The sequence below is a fragment of the Triticum aestivum genome, chromosome 5D, assembly GCF_018294505.1.
Source record: "Triticum aestivum cultivar Chinese Spring chromosome 5D, IWGSC CS RefSeq v2.1, whole genome shotgun sequence".
NCBI lineage: Eukaryota > Viridiplantae > Streptophyta > Magnoliopsida > Poales > Poaceae > Triticum > Triticum aestivum.
The window spans coordinates 292,337,833-292,355,383 of NC_057808.1; the positions used below are offsets into that span (position 1 = coordinate 292,337,833).

At 46.2% G+C, this 17,551-nt stretch overlaps 1 long non-coding RNA gene across 1 annotated transcript; it reads right to left on the reverse strand.

Annotated features, from left to right (window-relative positions):
• Nucleotides 1-233: 233 nt before the first annotated feature.
• Nucleotides 234-7,265, reverse strand: LOC123121269 (uncharacterized). Its single transcript, XR_006459649.1, has 4 exons — nucleotides 6,728-7,265; nucleotides 5,706-5,759; nucleotides 5,057-5,135; nucleotides 234-505 (listed from the first exon to the last, which is right to left on the reverse strand). It is a non-coding gene; the product is annotated as an uncharacterized lncRNA (long non-coding RNA).
• Between the last annotated feature and the right edge of the window lie 10,286 nt (nucleotides 7,266-17,551).

Genomic DNA, 17,551 nt, shown 5'->3' on the forward strand with positions numbered 1-17,551 from the left:
TCAGCCCATATATATATATATATATTTTCCTATCAATTTTCGCTAGCTACATGGGCCTAGCCCAGCAATTCGTCCTTTTTATTTTCTGGGTCATGGCCTTTTATAGGCTATTAATTTTCTATTTTCATCCATTATATATTCAAGCTGGTCCCACTAGTCAGATGGGTCCCACTTGTTATGTTCATCTCTCAAATTGGTCCCACATGTCAGAAATGTACAAATTAGACAGATTATTTTCATAAGTAGCCCCGCTGGTCAAGTTTCCATTTCAAAAGTTTTCAAACCACATACATAATCAATATTTAAAATAGAACAGAGAACACATAAAATCCATCAAATATACCACTAAATAAATCTATTACAATCTTTACAACACACATATGCTACAGTATGTATGCTGCTCTTCACTGAGTAGTACTTCACGGCTTCACACTTGCTTCACACTTCACTACTTCACACTTCACGTTTGAGCTTCTTTAAAAGAGGAACCACCACAATTTTAAGTCTACAATACAACAATTGATACTAATCAATGAAAAAACAAAAACAAGTAATAGATTCAAATGTGAAGGCAGCATGAAACTAGTGATAGGACAACATGCAGAAAAACACCACAATGTAATACTGTTGCAAGTTCATATCAACACAAAATCAGCACCAAATTGTAGTGTATGCTAGTGACAGAACAAGGGATAAGACTGATATGATGTGCCAGATTGCCAGCAACAGTGCTTACATGCATCTTCATATTTCAAAACGCCCAATAGACTAGTTAGCTGGCAAAACACTAAAGAAGGCATAGACAGAAACGAAGGTAACATGCATGGCATCAAAAAATAGTAAGCACTAAACCTACATCATATCTACAGTAACATCATCAATCAGGTTGCATGTGTATGCTAGAAATCAAGAATCAAAAGGACTTCAGCTTGTTTCAAATATCTTGCCTCTGTCTGCCTCTGTTGCTTCTAGTTCAGTAAAGAAATGGTCGAGTAGTGAGCGTTTCGCCTCATGGACTATGATGCCCGCGTAATTAAGCTACAGTAATCCCACGTTAACGGTGCCACGTCACCCCGGTTACTGTTGATAATATCACGTTGGATCAAAACCGATTCAAAATTCAATTTCAAATTAATGTCAACAATAAAAGTTTTTCAAAATTTAAAACAAAAATGTTCGGGAGGTGCCATATTTTGCATAAGTAAATATGGTGTAATAAACACAATTTTATAAAATGCCTGGATAGCTTAAAATGATTTAAAACAAAAAAGAAAATAAATAAAAAGGAAAGAAATTACAAAAAAAAACAACAAACAAACAAAATAAAAATAAAAAGGGAACACCCCCCACTAGGCTTCGGCCGAGCAGGGCACCAGCCCACCTGGCCCAACCAACCGGCCGGCCCACCCCCGCACCCCATAACCCCCCCCCACTCCCCCACTCGCCTACCGACACCCCCCACACTCCCTCAAAATATCTCCCCCCTCTCTCCCCCGATTGGATCGGGATCGAGAGGAGGCCGCCGCCGTACGCCGCCGCCTCGTCATCGTTCGCCATCGCCCGGAGCCCATGCCGCCTCGCCGGACCTCCCTCACCGGCCTACTCCGACTACGCACGTCGTCCCCGTCTCCCCACCTCGACCCCCGCTGCCCCCGTCCCTACGAATCGCGATGAGGCCCTGCCTCCCTCCGCTTCCCCCCGCTCACCGCGCTCACCTCCCCCTGCCCGCGATGGTCGGCGCCCCGCGCACCCTTGCACGCGCCCGGGCGCGCGAGCCCGTGTCCCTGGAACCCCGTGCGTAACCGCTGCTCCCCTCCTCGCGCCCCTCGCGCGCCCATGGCCGCGCGCGCTTGCGCCGTTCGCAGCCGCCGCTGCCCTTACCCATCCCCGCTGCAGCTACGCCTCCGCCTCCGCTACAGCGCCGCCGTCGCCCCTGCCACAGACCTCCGGCGGTCGCCCTCGCATCGCCGCGGCCGCACCGCGCCCCGCCGTCGCTTGTCATCGCCCCGCGGAGTCTCTGCCTGCGCTGCAGCCGCCCCGCGCCGTGACGCTCCTCCCGCACCGCCAGAGCTCCCGTCTCCGGCCCCCTGTCGCCTCCCTCTGCGGCTGCCGCCGGCACCACCGCCGGCACCACCGCCGCAGCCACCTCGCTCGCCTCCGCCCCTGGCTTTCGCCGCTCCGGCCACTTGCCGCCGGAGGTGGCCAACCTCCGTCTCTGCGGGCGGGCGTCCAGGCGCCCCGCGCTCGATCCATCGCCCAGCGCCCGTTAAGGCCACGGGCCTTTGATAGCTGGGCCCCGCCCCATGTGTCTATGATAAGTGGGGTCCACCCCCAGAACGTTTTAGATAAAATAATGATAATAATAATAATAATAATAATAATAAATTTAATTAATTAATTAACTAAATTAATTAAGTTAATTAATCATGTTTAATTAATCTAATTAACTAGTTAGTTTAATTAAACCGTAATTAGATTAGTTAAACCCTAATTAGACTAAACAGTCAACGACAAACAGGACCCACATGTCAATTGACCAATCAACTCTTCTGTTGACTGCTGACGTCATGCTGACGTCAGCGTGCACTGTTCTGGATAATGTTGTTTTAAAATAATTAAATAAATCCTAAAAATGATTTAAATCTTTTAAAATTAATATAAAATAAACCGTAGCTCGGATGGGAAAACTTTGTACAGTTGCTCAGAACGACGAGACGAATCCGAATACGCAGTCCGTTCATCCGCCACACATCCCTATCATAGCGAACACGCAACTTTTCCCCTCCGGTTCATCTCTTCGAAACACCGGGGATACTTTCCCGGATGTTTCCCCTTTTTGTCGATATCACCTACTACCGCGTTAGGGCACATCTAGCACCACATTTGTCATGTTATGCTTTGAGATGCTTTGATTGCTCTGTTATTTACTGTGTTCCCCCTCCGTTACTTCTTTCCGGTAGACCCTGAGACCGATGTCGGTACCCCTATGATCGACTACATCGACGACGAACTCTTCTCTTGCCAGAGCAACCAGGCAAGCCCCCCCCCCCTTGATCACCAGATATCGCCTATTCATTCTCTCTACTGCTTGCATTAGAGTAGTGTAGCATGTTACTGCTTTCGGTTAATCCTATTCTGATGCATAGCCTGTCATTGTTGCTACAGTTGTTCCCCTTACCTGCTATCCTATTGCTTAGTTTAGGATGCTAGTGTTCCATCAATGGTCCTACATTCTTGTCCGTCTGCCATGCTATACTACTGGGTCGTGATCACTCGGGAGGTAATCACAGGCATATGCTATATACTTTATACTGTTACATTACTTATGATATTGTTCGAAGATGGGGGGCTGAAGGGGCAGGTGGCTCTATCCCGGTAGAGGTGGGCCTGGGTTCTCGACGGCCCCCAACTGTTACTTTGTGGCGGAGCGACAGGGCAGGTTGAGACCAGCTAGGAGAGAGGTGGGCCTGGCCCTGGTCGGCGTTCGCGGATACTTAACACACTTAACAAGATCTTGGTATTTGATCTGAGTCTGGCCACTGGCCTATACGCACTAACCAACTACGCGGGAACAGTTATGGGCACTCGGCATCGTGGTATCAGCCGAAACTCTTTTTGACGTCAGCGACTGAGCGGCGCGCAGCGCATTGGACCGTAAGCTCGCGCTTGTATTAAGGGGGCTAGGTCTGCTTCCGGCCGCGTACGCAACATGCAGGTGTGCAATGGGTGATGGGCCCAAACCCCTGCGCACATAGGATTTAGACCGGCGTGCTGACCTCTCTGTTGAGCCTAGGTGGGGTTGCAACGTGTTGATCTTCTAAGGCCGGGCATGACCCAGGAAAGTGTGTCCGACCAAATGGGATCGAGCGTGTTGGGAAATGTGGTGCACCCCTACAGGGAAGTTTATCTATTCGAATAGCCGTGATCTTCGGTAACAGGACAACTTGGAGCTGTACCTTGACCTTATGACAACTAGAACCGGATACTTAATAAAACACAACCTTCCAAGTGCCAGATATAACCCGGTGATCGCTCTCTAACAGGGCGACGTGAAGGGGATCGCCGGGTAGGTTTATGCTATGCGATGCTACTTGGTGAACTTACCATCTACTCTCTCCTACATGCTGCAAGATGGAGGTGGCCAAAAGCATAGGCTTCGACATGATTAGCTATCCCCCTCTTATTCTGGCATTCTGCAGTTCATTCCACCGATATGGCCCTTTACACATATACCCATGCATATGTAGTGTAGCTCCTTGCTTGCGAGTACTTTGGATGAGTACTCACGGTTGCTTTTCTCCCCCTTTTCCCTCTTTCCTTTCTCTCTGGTTGTCGCAACCAGATGCCGGAGCCCAGAAGCCAGACGCCACCGTCGACGACGACTCCTACTACACCGAAGGTGCCTACTACTACGTGCAGGCCGCTGACGACTACCAGGAGTAGTTTAGGAGGATCCCAGGCAGGAGGCATGCGCCTCTTTCGATCTGTATCCCAGTTTGTGCTAGCCTTCTTAAGGCAAACTTGTTTAACTTATGTCTGTACTCAGATATTGTTGCTTCCGCTGACTCGTCGATGATCGAGCACTTGTATTTGAGCCCTCGAGGCCCCTGGCTTGTATTATGATGTTTGTATGACTTATTTATGTTTTAGAGTTGTGTTGTGATATCTTCCCGTGAGTCCCTAATCTTGATTGTACACATTTGCGTGCATGATTAGTGTACGATTGAATCGGGGGCGTCACATGGACCTATGATAGCGGCCCATCCAAACAACAGACAATGTAGGAAAAAAGAGGGTCTCAGGAGAATAATAGACTAATCGAGAAGCAGAATTTCGCACCTACACAACCTAACTAATAATGCTTGCAAGAACAACCAGACAATGATGGATAAGGACATATAATCAACAGATATCCAATAATCCAATCACAGGCATTCACAAACAGTACGTGTCACATTCCCATGACATTTTTTTTACCACAGGGTTTACTCATAAACTATTATCAACAAGACTCCCATGACATTTGTAGCAACAACAAAAGCAAATTCATGTTTACCTTGAGTCGAAGTCTATGGGGAGGTCAATCAGAGGTCCAACCAAAGCCCCTTCCAGGAGGGCTCACATAGCTCTTGACACTGTATCAGAATTAACACATATTTTAGATGACAGAAATAGAACCCTGAACACACCAGCAATAATCGACTTTTGACTAGAAACGACAAACAGATTCAGATACAAGCAATTCTATAGCACGATGAAAATTCTATGTGCAGAATTCATGAATGAAATTATAGTAGTAGCACAAAGGACCCTCACAGACATTTGTAATACTACGCAAATTGACCTTGTGCATTGTACATGTAGGGTAAGGTAAATAGAGTTCCCAGCAGACAATGTATTCTAGTTATTAAACAAATGCTTGTCAAGATAATCAGTACAGTGGTGAACCGAACGCAGTAATAATCCAAAGGTGATACTAATAAGCAGCAGGAACCTCCCTACTTTTGTGATATAAAACTAATATCAGACCAATTTTGTACCAAGTTAAAGTTACTTCAGATTGTGAACGGTTAGCTCGACTAACATTTTCTAAACCTTCTAATTATAAGTTCCACAACCTAAACACACCATGAAACCATTTCTGTACTCTCTGTCAAACTGAATTTAGGTCTTTCCTTGGGAGGAGAGAGCATAGACTCGATCACCTGCCTTGTGCCAAATCCCCCACGCCTTCCCATGGCGGCCTTCACAACAATGACCTGCAAGCAAAACACACCAAAAACTAAGTCACACATGCATGCTACTAATCCACTGTCCTGTAGTTGTTTGGTTATTATTTTAGATTAATATGAATAGTTCAATATGTATTATCTGTTTTAAAAAATGAAGTAAACAAGTTATCCATTATTTCCTGGAATAAAATACGGCTGGCTTGAGAACCTGCTATCAGAAATGTCTAGACAGTGAAAAAGAAGCAGCATTATCATTAACCAGCACAGAAATTTAGTAAAGTGGGAACCCAGTAAGGAGCTATGTGTCTTTGTTCTGATAATTATCTCTGTATCTTCAGAGATTTCTCTAAATTCAGGATGGTTCAGCTTTCATTCTAAGATATGTGCAACATTGCCATCCTTCAGAAGGAAGCTACAGGGAGTCTGAAGGAAATTGAACCTCCAAAGAGGCCGTGATGGAGACACACGGAAATTGGGCAGAAAATACTACAACCACATTTCCTCATATCACCATCACATATCCACGTCCCCTCTGCAGGTGGAATTTGTCTTATCCATATTCATAGTGTCTCCCTTACATGCCAACCACACTCGCACCAATAAACCTTGACACAAATATGACTGGTAGCATATACTCTATACCACAGTAGTAATCAGCGGCAATTGTGGAACCAAGTTGAATAAACTGGAAACCCCTAAAAATTATCTGTAAATGGAACCCATGATCGTCATAGGCTCCAACTTCTCCACACGTGTGCCTCAACTAATTCTACGCACCACAGAACTAATGGCACGACTAAGTAAGGCCCAAATGAGGCTTCGATCTGAATTTGGGAGCAGTAAAATGCTGATTCCAAACGAGACGCGTGCACACATAGCTCAGTGGAATTGAGCTACGCGGGACTCAAATCCGCACGTCGCGACCACCAGCAGTGACGGAGAAATGCATGTAGCGCTTATATGAGATGGGGGGTGAGCTGGGCGGGCGGGCGTACCTGGAGCGCGTGGTGGGCGGGACGGAAGGAGTAGCAGGGGCTCCTCATCTCCATGACCCCGTAGCGGCGCGGCTTCTTCGGCCGGTCGCCGCCGGGGCCGTGCGCCTCCAGCGATAGTGGTTTCCCTTGACGTAGCCCTTGACGGGGAAAGGCGAGGAGAGTGGGGGCGGTACCAAGGCGGTGGTCCCCTTGACGTAGCTGACGACGCCTCCGTCGTCGTCGTCCTTCGCGTCCCCGAGGCCCGTGCAGGTGAGCGAGAGCATCGCCGAGTCCATGCCGCTCCGCGAGGGATGACTCCCTCCGATTGGGGTGGGTGGGACGAGGAGCGGGTCGGGGTGGCGGATCTGGCTGTGGATCGATGGGATGCCGACCTGCTCGACTTGATCTGGGGCATAGGGTAGGGAGAGATGGTGAGGGGAGGGAGGGACGAGGTCGGCGGCGATGGGTGAGGAGGACGGCGGTGGGTGGGAGCGGCGGGGAGAGGACTGAATGGGGAGGGGGACAGGGAGGAGGTGGCGGCGGCGAGGAGATGGGGACGAGGAAGGAGGGGTGCGATGGGGGAGGGGTCGATGGGATCTGAGCTAGGGTTTGGGCTGCGGGTGGGAGTATCTCTTTTTCTTTTTTTCTGTAGATAGATGGATGGATGGATGTGGGATGGAGAGATGGATGGATGGATGGATGGCCGCCATGTCATCAATCTGTGGGAAAAGTTTTGATTGGTTCGGAAAATCAGTGATTTAAAATAGTTTTCAAGTACTAAAAATAGAGGGATTTTGTGAATCAGTTATCAAAAATATTTTTCGAAAGGGCACCACATAAATTTTCACTAGAGTTAGATCACACTTTATGGATGAGGACCAATTTGTATGCATTTCCGATCTTTCTAACTATTTTTAATCATTTTCTGAGTGCCCAAAATGAGTTTTTTTTTAAGGACCTACCATATATTTGTTGCAAAATTTTACCAAATAAATTTTCCAAAATACTAGGACATATTTAATGCACAATTGACCAAATGGTTGGGTGTAAAAAGTTTTGATCCACCTCTAGTGAAAAAGACAAATTTCCGTCGATTTAGTTGGAAGCGGGTCAAATTTGAACTGCAGCTGCTTCATAGTTTGCTCTTTATTTTTTCCAAAAATCATTTCTAGGTACATAAGTATCTATTTAATCAGAGAAACACCAAACAAATCCAAGATTCAACCACTATTTAGGAACGGTCATTCCCGCCGTTTTGACCGCATTTTGAGACGGGCATAAAAAATTCAAAAAAAATCAAAAAACTGGAAAACCTTCGTGTAAGTGCATCTAGTGCCACCCCTAGTTGGTTTTGGAGTATTGACGACAAACTTGGTTGAGGGACTAATGTGTTTGTGAGAATTGCAGGATAACACAGGTAGTAGTCCCACATTGATTCGGTTTACCTACCAGAGATGACCTCTAAAAATGTGTGAAGACATTGAAGTCAATGGTGGTTTGTGAAGATATACACAACGAAGATTATGACTTGAGAAGACATTCATGTGAAGACTATGGAGTGTGAAGACATAGTTATTTCGTAGTTTCCTTTTCTTCTTTGTTGAGTCATAGGAACCACCGCACTGTTAAGTGGGGTCCAAGTGAACAAAGTTAGAGTGGTTGAAGTGATGCTCAACCAAATCCTAAGTCTTCAAGCAAAGACAATGAGAGCAAATCTTATCCAGAGCTGGATGAGTCAGCTTTACTTGTAGCCCAAGTCAAGCTACCGCGTGTGTTTGAAATCTGACCGTTGGACACGTGTCAGTTCCTTAGCGACCTAGGGTCATTTCAGGCCAATCAGGTCGGGTTGCCTCCTGGCTATAAATAGCCCACCCCCTACACCATAAATTGGTGGCTGCTCAGAGTTAGTGCACGAATTTTCTCGTCTGAGAGCAACCCACCTCCGAAGCATTTGAGAGAGAGATCCTTGCGAGGACAAAGCCCAAAACACCCAGAGCCAAAGAGTGTTAGGCATCTAAAAGATCGTGGATGTCGCCTAGAGGGGGGGTGAATAGGCGCTTTAAAATAATTACGGTTTAGGCTTGAACAAATGCGGAATAAACCTAGCAGTTAATTTGACAAGCACAAAACCTACAACAACTAGGCTCACCTATGTGCACCAACAACTATTGCTAAGCAAGATAAACAACTAAGTGATAGCAAGATATATGACAAGAAACAATATGGCTATCACAAAGTAAAGTGCATAAGTAAAGGGTTCGGGCAAGAGATAACCGAGACACGCGGAGACGACGATGTATCCCGAAGTTCACACCCTTGCGGATGCTAATCTCTGTTTGGAGCGGTGTGGAGGCACAATGCTCCCCAAGAAGCCACTAGGGCCACCGTAATCTCCTCACGCCCTCGCACAATGCAAGATGTCGTGATTCCACTAAGGGACCCTTGAGGGCGGTCACCGAACCCGTACAAATGGCAACCCTTGGGGGCGGTCACCGAACCCGTACACTTTGGCAACCCTTGGGGGCGGTCACCGGTACCCGTCAAATTGCTCGGGGCGATCTCCACAACCTAATTGGAGACCCCGACGCTTGCCCGGAGCTTTACACCACAATGATTGAGCTCCGAACACCACCAACCGTCTAGGGCGCCCAAGCACCCAAGAGGAACAAGCTCAAGGGCACCAAGCACCCAAGAGTAATAAGCCTCTCAACTTGTAACTTCCACGTATCACCGTGGAGAACTCAAACCGATGCACCAAATGCAATGGCAAGGGCACACGGAGTGCCCAAGTCCTTCTCTCTCAAATCCCACCGAAGCAACTAATGCTAGGGAGGAAAAAGAGAGGAAGAACAAGAAGGAGAACACCAAGAACTCCAAGATCTAGATCCAATGGGTTCCCCTCACATAGAGGAGAAAGTGATTGGTGGAAATGTGGATCTAGATCTCCTCTCTCTTTTCCCTCAAAAACTAGCAAGAATCCATGGAGGGATTGAGAGTTAGCAAGCTCGAAGAAGGCCAACAATGGGGGAAGAACACGAGCTCAAGAGATAAGGTTCAATGGGGAAGAAGACCTCCTTATATAGTGGGGGGAACAATCCAACCGTTACCCCCACTTTAGCCCCGCAGAGAGCGGTACTACCACTTGGCCAGCGGTACTACCGCTTGCCCCTATAAGCGGTACTACCGCTCCCCCTCGCGGTACTGCCGCTGGGCCCAGAGCGGTACTACCGCGGTGGCAGGGCGGTACTACCGCAAACGAGCGGTACTACGGCCCCCACTACCGTGGCTAGTACCGTAAAACCCGACATGAAAAAGACCCCTCGAATCGAGGCGGTACTAGTACGAGACCGCAGCGGTACTACGACTGGGGCTACCAGCGGTACTACCGCTCTGGAGCGGTACTACCGCTCTAGAGCGGTACTACCGCTTGTAGCACCCAAGCGGTACTACCGCTCCGGCCCGCGGTACTACTGCTGGGACCAAAACTGCCATAACTTCTGCATATGAGCTCCGAATTGAGCAAACTCAAGCTTGTTGGATAGAGGAAGACGAGTAGCATCAAAACAGCGACAAATAGAGGAGTGAAACCTCCAACCGAGAAGAACCGGCATAACCTCCAACATCGAAAACATCATAGAAGATGCGAGTGAACTCCGTTTTCGATGAACTCGAGCTTGTCATCAAGATGACCATAAGCTCCAAAACTCACAAAGAGAAGAACCAAACAAGAACCAATAAAGATGATGCAAGGATGCAATGGTTTGAGCTCTCTATGAACGATACGATCAAGCTACTCATCGAGAGCCCCCCTTGATAGTACGGCAATCGATCCTATAACCCGGTCTCACACCTACCATCATGAGACCGGTAAAATAGAAAACCCATCAAGAGCAAACCTTTGCCTTGCACATGGTCCACTTGAGCTAGATGATGACGATCTTGACTCCCTCAAGTTGGACCACCTTTCTTGGTTGCGTTGGCTCGATGAAGACTAGTTGATTGCTCCCCCATGCTCCACTATGGGTGAGCCACTCTTCCGCACATCTTCACAAGTCCATTGTCACCACAATGGACGGCAAGCTTCAAGCATTTGATCTCTTCATGATGCTTCACTTAAACTTGCACACCGCAACATCTTCACAAGTCCATTGTCACCACAATGGACGGCAAGCTTCAAGCATTTGATCTCTTCATGATGCTTCACTTGAACTTGCACACCGCAACCTAACCCCACAAAGAACTCTCACGAAGATCATGGGTTAGTACACAAAGCGTAATTGACAATGCTCACCACACCATGGGATCGCTTGATCCCTCTCGGTACATCTTCTACGCTTTGTGAGTTGATCAAGTTGATTCACTCTTGACTTAGTCTTGATCAACCATGACTCTTTCCAACTCTCTTCAATTGGATGATATCTTGAAGGTAAACATGAATGATCACACAATCTTCTTCTTCAAGACGTGCTTGCAATAAGCTCAACTCTCACATGACCAATCTTTGGATAATTCCTTAATAACACCTTGGTCACCACATAAACTCCTTGAAACCAACACATGGACTTCAAGAAATGCCTATGGACAAATCCTTCAAATATAACTCAAGGCAACCATTAGTCCATAGAGATTGTCATCAATTACCAAAACCAAACATGGGGGCATCACATGTTCTTTCAGCATCACTGAAGTCTTTCTGTCTGAGTGATCTGAAGACTTGTTACACTTGAGGACTGTGAATCCTCCAGCCGGTTAGGCGTCGCGTTCTGAGCATCCAAGAGTCATTGTGGATTGCCGGTGAACGAAGTCTGTGAAGGTTCGGAAGTCTACCTTGAAGACTTACCAGAGTGATTGGGCGAGGACTAAGTGTTCTTAGCTCAAGGGGAATAAGGTGAAGACGTGGTCTTCTGAGTTGAATCTCAGCCTCCCTAACCAGACGTACAGTATTCGCAGCAACTGGAACTGGTCCAACAAATCCATGTCCTCACCAAGCAACTGGTTCTATCTCTTACCTCCCTTTACTTACACTCTGTCTTTGAGAAGTCATTGCCTGCTTGCGTGATGTGATTGTCTTCATTGTGTAAAGACTGTTGTTGATTGGCTTCATACTATCTTCCATCCTGATCCATACTACCTAGCTGCTCATAGTCTTTGTGCTTTCACTTCATTGCTTACTTGACTATGGCTTGTCTAGTGTAGTCTACCTTCTGCTGCATATTAATAGGTTTATTTCGTCTGTTTGTCTTCAAAGCCCCCGTGTTTTGAAGACTTTCATAAAAATCGCCTATTCACCCCCCTCTAGTCGATGACTAGCACTTTCAATTGGTATTAGAGCAAGGTGCTCCCTTGTTCTGTGTGATTCGGTTTAACCACCTGGAGTTTTAGCTATTTCGACTGTAGGGATAATCAAAGTCTCCGCTGCGTGCCCTGTCTTCGAGAACGGCGTATGCATCTTGAAGCCATTGATGTCGACCTCTGGTATGTCGTCAAGAACGGCGTTCCCAAGGCCGGTGAAGGTGTCACTCCTGCTGATGTCAAGAGGTTCATTCAACTGGATTCGACTGCCAAGAACATCATCTGTGGTCATCCGACCAAAGGACAGTATGGTCGTGTGAGTGCTCTAGAAACTGCGAAGCTAGTCTGGGACTGGCTCTCCAAGGTCAACGAAGGCGTCTCAACCCAGAGAGACTCAAGGATCAGTGTTCTTCGCAATCTCTTCAACCGCTTCAAGAGAAATGACAATGAGAATGTCCAGCTCACATTTGATCGCCTCATTGATATCACAAATGAGCTTCACGCACTCGGCGCCACAAAGATCACCAAGCACGAAATCGTCAAGACACTTTTGAGATCGCTTGACAGCTCATTTGATACCCTGGCCCTGATGATTCAAGAACGCCCTGACTTCAAGACTCTCGATCCGTCTGACATACTTGAGAGGCTCAACACACATGAGTTCCAGTTATCTGAGAAAAGAGATATCCATGGTCCCAACTATGGTCGTACTCGCGCTTTGAAGGCAAAGGTTGTTTCCTCATCTGAAGAAGAATCTGACTGATGTTCCGAGGATCCTAAAGACATTGGAAAGGAGCTTCTTATGCTTGTGAAGAAGTTCCAGAAGTTCACCAAGAAGAAAGGCTTCGGAAAGTCTTCAAGATCCAGCTCTAGAAATGATGAAGCTTCCACACGTGATCACAAGAAGAGAACATGCCACAAGTGCAAGAAACCTGGTCACTACATCTCTGAGTGTCCACAGTGGGACAATGAGACCAAGAAGAAGAAAAAGAGCAAGGAATATGATTCTGATGACAAGAAGAAGAAGAAGAAATCCTCAAAGTCTTCGTCAAGGTCTTCATCACACAAGAAGAGCTCATCTGGCAAGGCTCGTACTTTTGTTGGCAAGGAGATGGATTCAGAGGAGGAGTCTGCTTCTGAGGAGGCAGAGGTGCAATCTGAGGAGGAGTCCGATTCAGGCGTGGCCAGCTTGGCTCTAGCTACTGCCGATGTTGCCAAGTCCATCTTCAACTCTGAAGACAATGGATCCGCCACCAACGCTGATGCTGATGATAAGGACGACTCTGCTCCCACCTACTGCTTCATGGCACGCGGTGCCAAGGTAAACTCACGCGATGCTTACTTTCAAACATCAAGTGAAGATGACTCTGAATGTGAATCTAAACCTAGCTACAAAACACTTGCTAAAATTGCAACTGAACAACTGAATGTCATGGAACATATTCAAAAATTTCTAGACAAAAGCGATGACCTGTTGGACGCGGAAATGACCTGATCTCAGTCCTTAATTGAAAACATCAAAAATCTTCATGTTAAGTATGAGGAACTTGAAAGTCGTCATGAAACGCTCTTAACAACTCATGAAAAGCTTTCCTACGATTATCTTCAAAGGAAGCAATAACTTGATAACTTGACAGCGGCTCATGAAGATCTTCAAAAAGGGAATGAGTCACTTCGCGCTCAACAGATCAGTTCCGCTCAGGAAGGATTTGAACCACCATGTCTAAAATGTCTTGAGCGTGATAACGATGTCTCTATTGCTGAATGTTCTACTATTGCTACTGTTGCAATATCTTCAACTGTTGATGTGGTAACTAACCCCTCTACTGAGGATACCACCACTATTGCTGATGAGAATGCCAGGTTGAAGACATTGCTTGAGACAGGGATGTACAAAAGTCTCAAAGGGCATCAGACACTATGTGATGTCCTTAAAAGGCTGATTCTGAACCGAAACCCTAGGAAAGAGGGTGTTGGGTTCGAAAGGAAAATGAATGTTGATGGTACTTACTGGAAGCCTGAGTAGTACCCCAAAACCACATGGGTTGCTGCAAAGGGACCTTTAGTGGATCCATCTACCTTATCTGTCTTCACTTGTGCTAACCCTATTATCACTGATGAATCCTTTCATGCAAACTATAAACTGTTTAAGAATCAGAATGGTGAAGTGTTTGCCAGTTATATTGGTACTAACTACAGGAATGGACCACCTATGAAGAAGACATGGGTACCCAAAAGTTGTCTTGAGAATCTTCCTGTGAATGTCATCCTGACACCACCTGGGAAGAAGACAAACCCCAGACCAAAGGCTTCATATGGTCCTAAGGCTTCATACAGACAAAGGACTCACTAGAGTCACCCTAACGCCAATGTTTTGCAGGGAAATCATACTCAGACTTATGAATATGGGTGTGTTTCGTCAAACCGCTATGTTCATAAGACCAAGAACTATTCTGCCTATTCATATGAGTATTATTCACCTCCTGCAAGGCTATTTGCTAGGGCTCCAAAGCCGAAGTTCTCAGTTGCTGCACTTAGACTCATTGCTTCTAAGCCACCCCTGAAGATGTGGGTGGTTAAGAAAAATTAACTCTCTTTTGCAGGGAAAGGTCTCCAGCCGGAAATCAAAGGCGTCTGATGCTTATGCTGGGGACCTAAAACATCTTGTGGGGCGCAAGATAAAATGCCCAAATGGTCTTACTATGTATTTTGTTCCTGGATTCCTTGACAGTCATCCTATCTGCCCTAACCAGGATCTGAACTTTGATAATATGCTTGTTCGTCAAATGTTTATGCTTCACATTTCCCTTGGTGAAGCATATCCCCCTAACTGCACTGTAGGGTACGATACCAAAGGCTTATGAGTGGATTATGGACAGTGGATGCACTAGCCACATGACTGGTGATCGAAGTCTTCTCCTGGACTCAACCTTACGTCCATCTGACAAAAGTCACATCAAATTTGCTGACACTGGTAAAAGCAAGGTATTGGGTCTACGTATAGTTGCAATCTCAAAGGATCAGCACATGGATAAAGTGATGCTTGTTGAATCCCTTGGTTTCAACTTAATGTCTGTCTCAATGCTTTGTGACTTGAACATGATTGTGATATTTGGAAAATATCGTTGCCTTGTTCTTATGGAATCTGACAAGTCTCTAGTCTTTGAAGGGTATCAGAAAGATGATATGTATATGGTAGATTTCTCAGCAGGACCACAGTTGGCCGTCTGTCTTCTCGCAAAAGCTTCAGAGTGCTGGCTCTGGCATCGAAGGCTAGGGCATGCTAGCATGAGGAACTTGTACACACTTGCAAAGAAGAAACACGTCATAGGCATCGAGGGCGTCAAGTTCAAGAAGGATCATCTGTGTGGTGCCTGCGAAGCTGGAAAGATGACAAGGGCCAAGCATCCCTCGAAGACAATCATGACGACATCTCGTCCCTTCGAGCTGCTTCACATGGACTTATTTGGCCCTACTCACTACTCTACTCTTACTACCACTGCTTGCCTCTATGGCTTCGTCATTGTTGATGATTATTCAAGATATACATGGGTGCATATAATCCTCTACAAGAATGAAGTGCAGGATGTCTTCAGACGATTCGCCAATCGTGCCATGACAAACTATGGCATCAAGATCAAGCACATCAGAAGTGACAACGGCACAGAGTTCAAGAACACCGGCCTCGACACTTATCTTGATACATTGGGCATCACTCATGAGTTCTCAGCTCCATACACACCTCAGCAGAATGGCATCATGGAGTGCAAGAACAGAACCCTCATTGAGATGGCTCGGACGATGCTTGATGAGTACAAGACTCCAAGGAAGTTCTGGCCTGAAGCCAGATACTACATGCCACGTCATCAACCGTGTTTATCTTCACAAGCTTCTAAAGAAAACATACTATGAGCTTCTAACTGGTAAGAAGTCAAATGTCAGTTACTTCAGAGTATTTGGTGCTAGGTGCTGGATCAAGGATCCACATCACACTTCAAAATTTGCACCGAAAGCACATGAAGGTTTTATGCTTGTCTACGGAAAGGATTCGCACTCCTACAAAGTCTTCAACCTCTTTCACTATAAAGTGGTTGAAACTGTGGATGTGCGATTCGATGAGACTAACGGCTCGCGAAGAGAGCACCTGCCAAATGTGCTAGATGAAGTCCCACCTAGTGAATCGATCAAGCTTATGGGTACTAGAGAAATCATACCTTCAGAGGCACAGGCTGAAGAGGAACTTATCATTTCTGCACCTAGTCAACCTGAAGATACTGCTCAGCCTGAAGCCAATGGTGAAGGTGAAGACAATGATCAGCAAGGGCAAAATATTCGTCCAGTTCATCCTCGTGTTGCAAATGAAGTACAGATTGAGAAGATAATTGATATCATCAATGCACCTGGTCCACTCACTCATTCAAGAGCGACACAGCTAGCAAATTTTTGTGGGAACTTTGCATTTGTCTCTATATCTGAACCCAAGAAAGTTGCTGAAGCCTTCATGGAACCTGAATGGATTCAAGCTATGCAAGAAGAGCTTCAATAGTTCGAGCTGAACAATGTATGGGAATTGGTCAAGCGTCCTGATCCTCGCAAGCACATTCAAATCTGTCAGCAGAGCAACAACATCTTCATATCTCAAGATAAATACCTCAAAGATTGCCTGAAGAAGTTTGGAATGCAAGACTGCCAAGGGTACACGATGCCAATGCCAACCAAAGGTCAATTGGGTCCCGACGTCAATGGTAAAGAGTTCGATCAAAAGGTATACCGCTCCATGATTGGTTCTTTACTCTATTTATGTGCATCTAGGCCAGATATAATGCTTAGCGTTTGCATGTATGCCCAATTCCAAGCGGCACCAAAGGAATCGCATCACTTAGCTATGAAGAGAATTCTTTGATATTTGGCTTACACTCCAACACTAGGATTATGGTATCCAAAGGGCTCAGAGTTTGATCTAGTTGGATTCTTAGATGCTGATTATGCTGGTGACAAGGTTGATCGCAAGTCCACATCAGGCACATGTCACTTTCTTGGACGATCTCTTGTCTGTTGGTCTTCAAAGAAGCAGAACTGTGTATCTCTCTCCACTGCTGAATCTAAATACATTGCTGTTGGATCTTGCTGCGCTCAGCTTGTATGGATGAAGCAAACTCTCAAGGACTATGGCATCCATCTGAAGCAAGTGCCACTATACTGCGACAATGAAAGCGCCATCAAGATTGCCAACAACCCAGTCCAGCACTCGAAGACAAAGCACATCCAGATCCGTCATCACTTTCTCAGAGATCATATCATGAAGGAAGATATTGATATCATTCACGTCAACACTGAAGAGCAATTGGCAGATATCTTCACAAAGCCCTTGGATGAGAAAAGGTTTTGCAAGTTGCGGTGTGAGCTAAATATCTTAGAATCCTCGAATGTCCTGTGATTGGACACACATCCTAACGCTTATGCATGTTGATGACTTAGATGTGCAACACACAAAGTAACGTATATCTTCAATCAATGAACACATACACTCTAAGTGTGAATATATTAATGTGG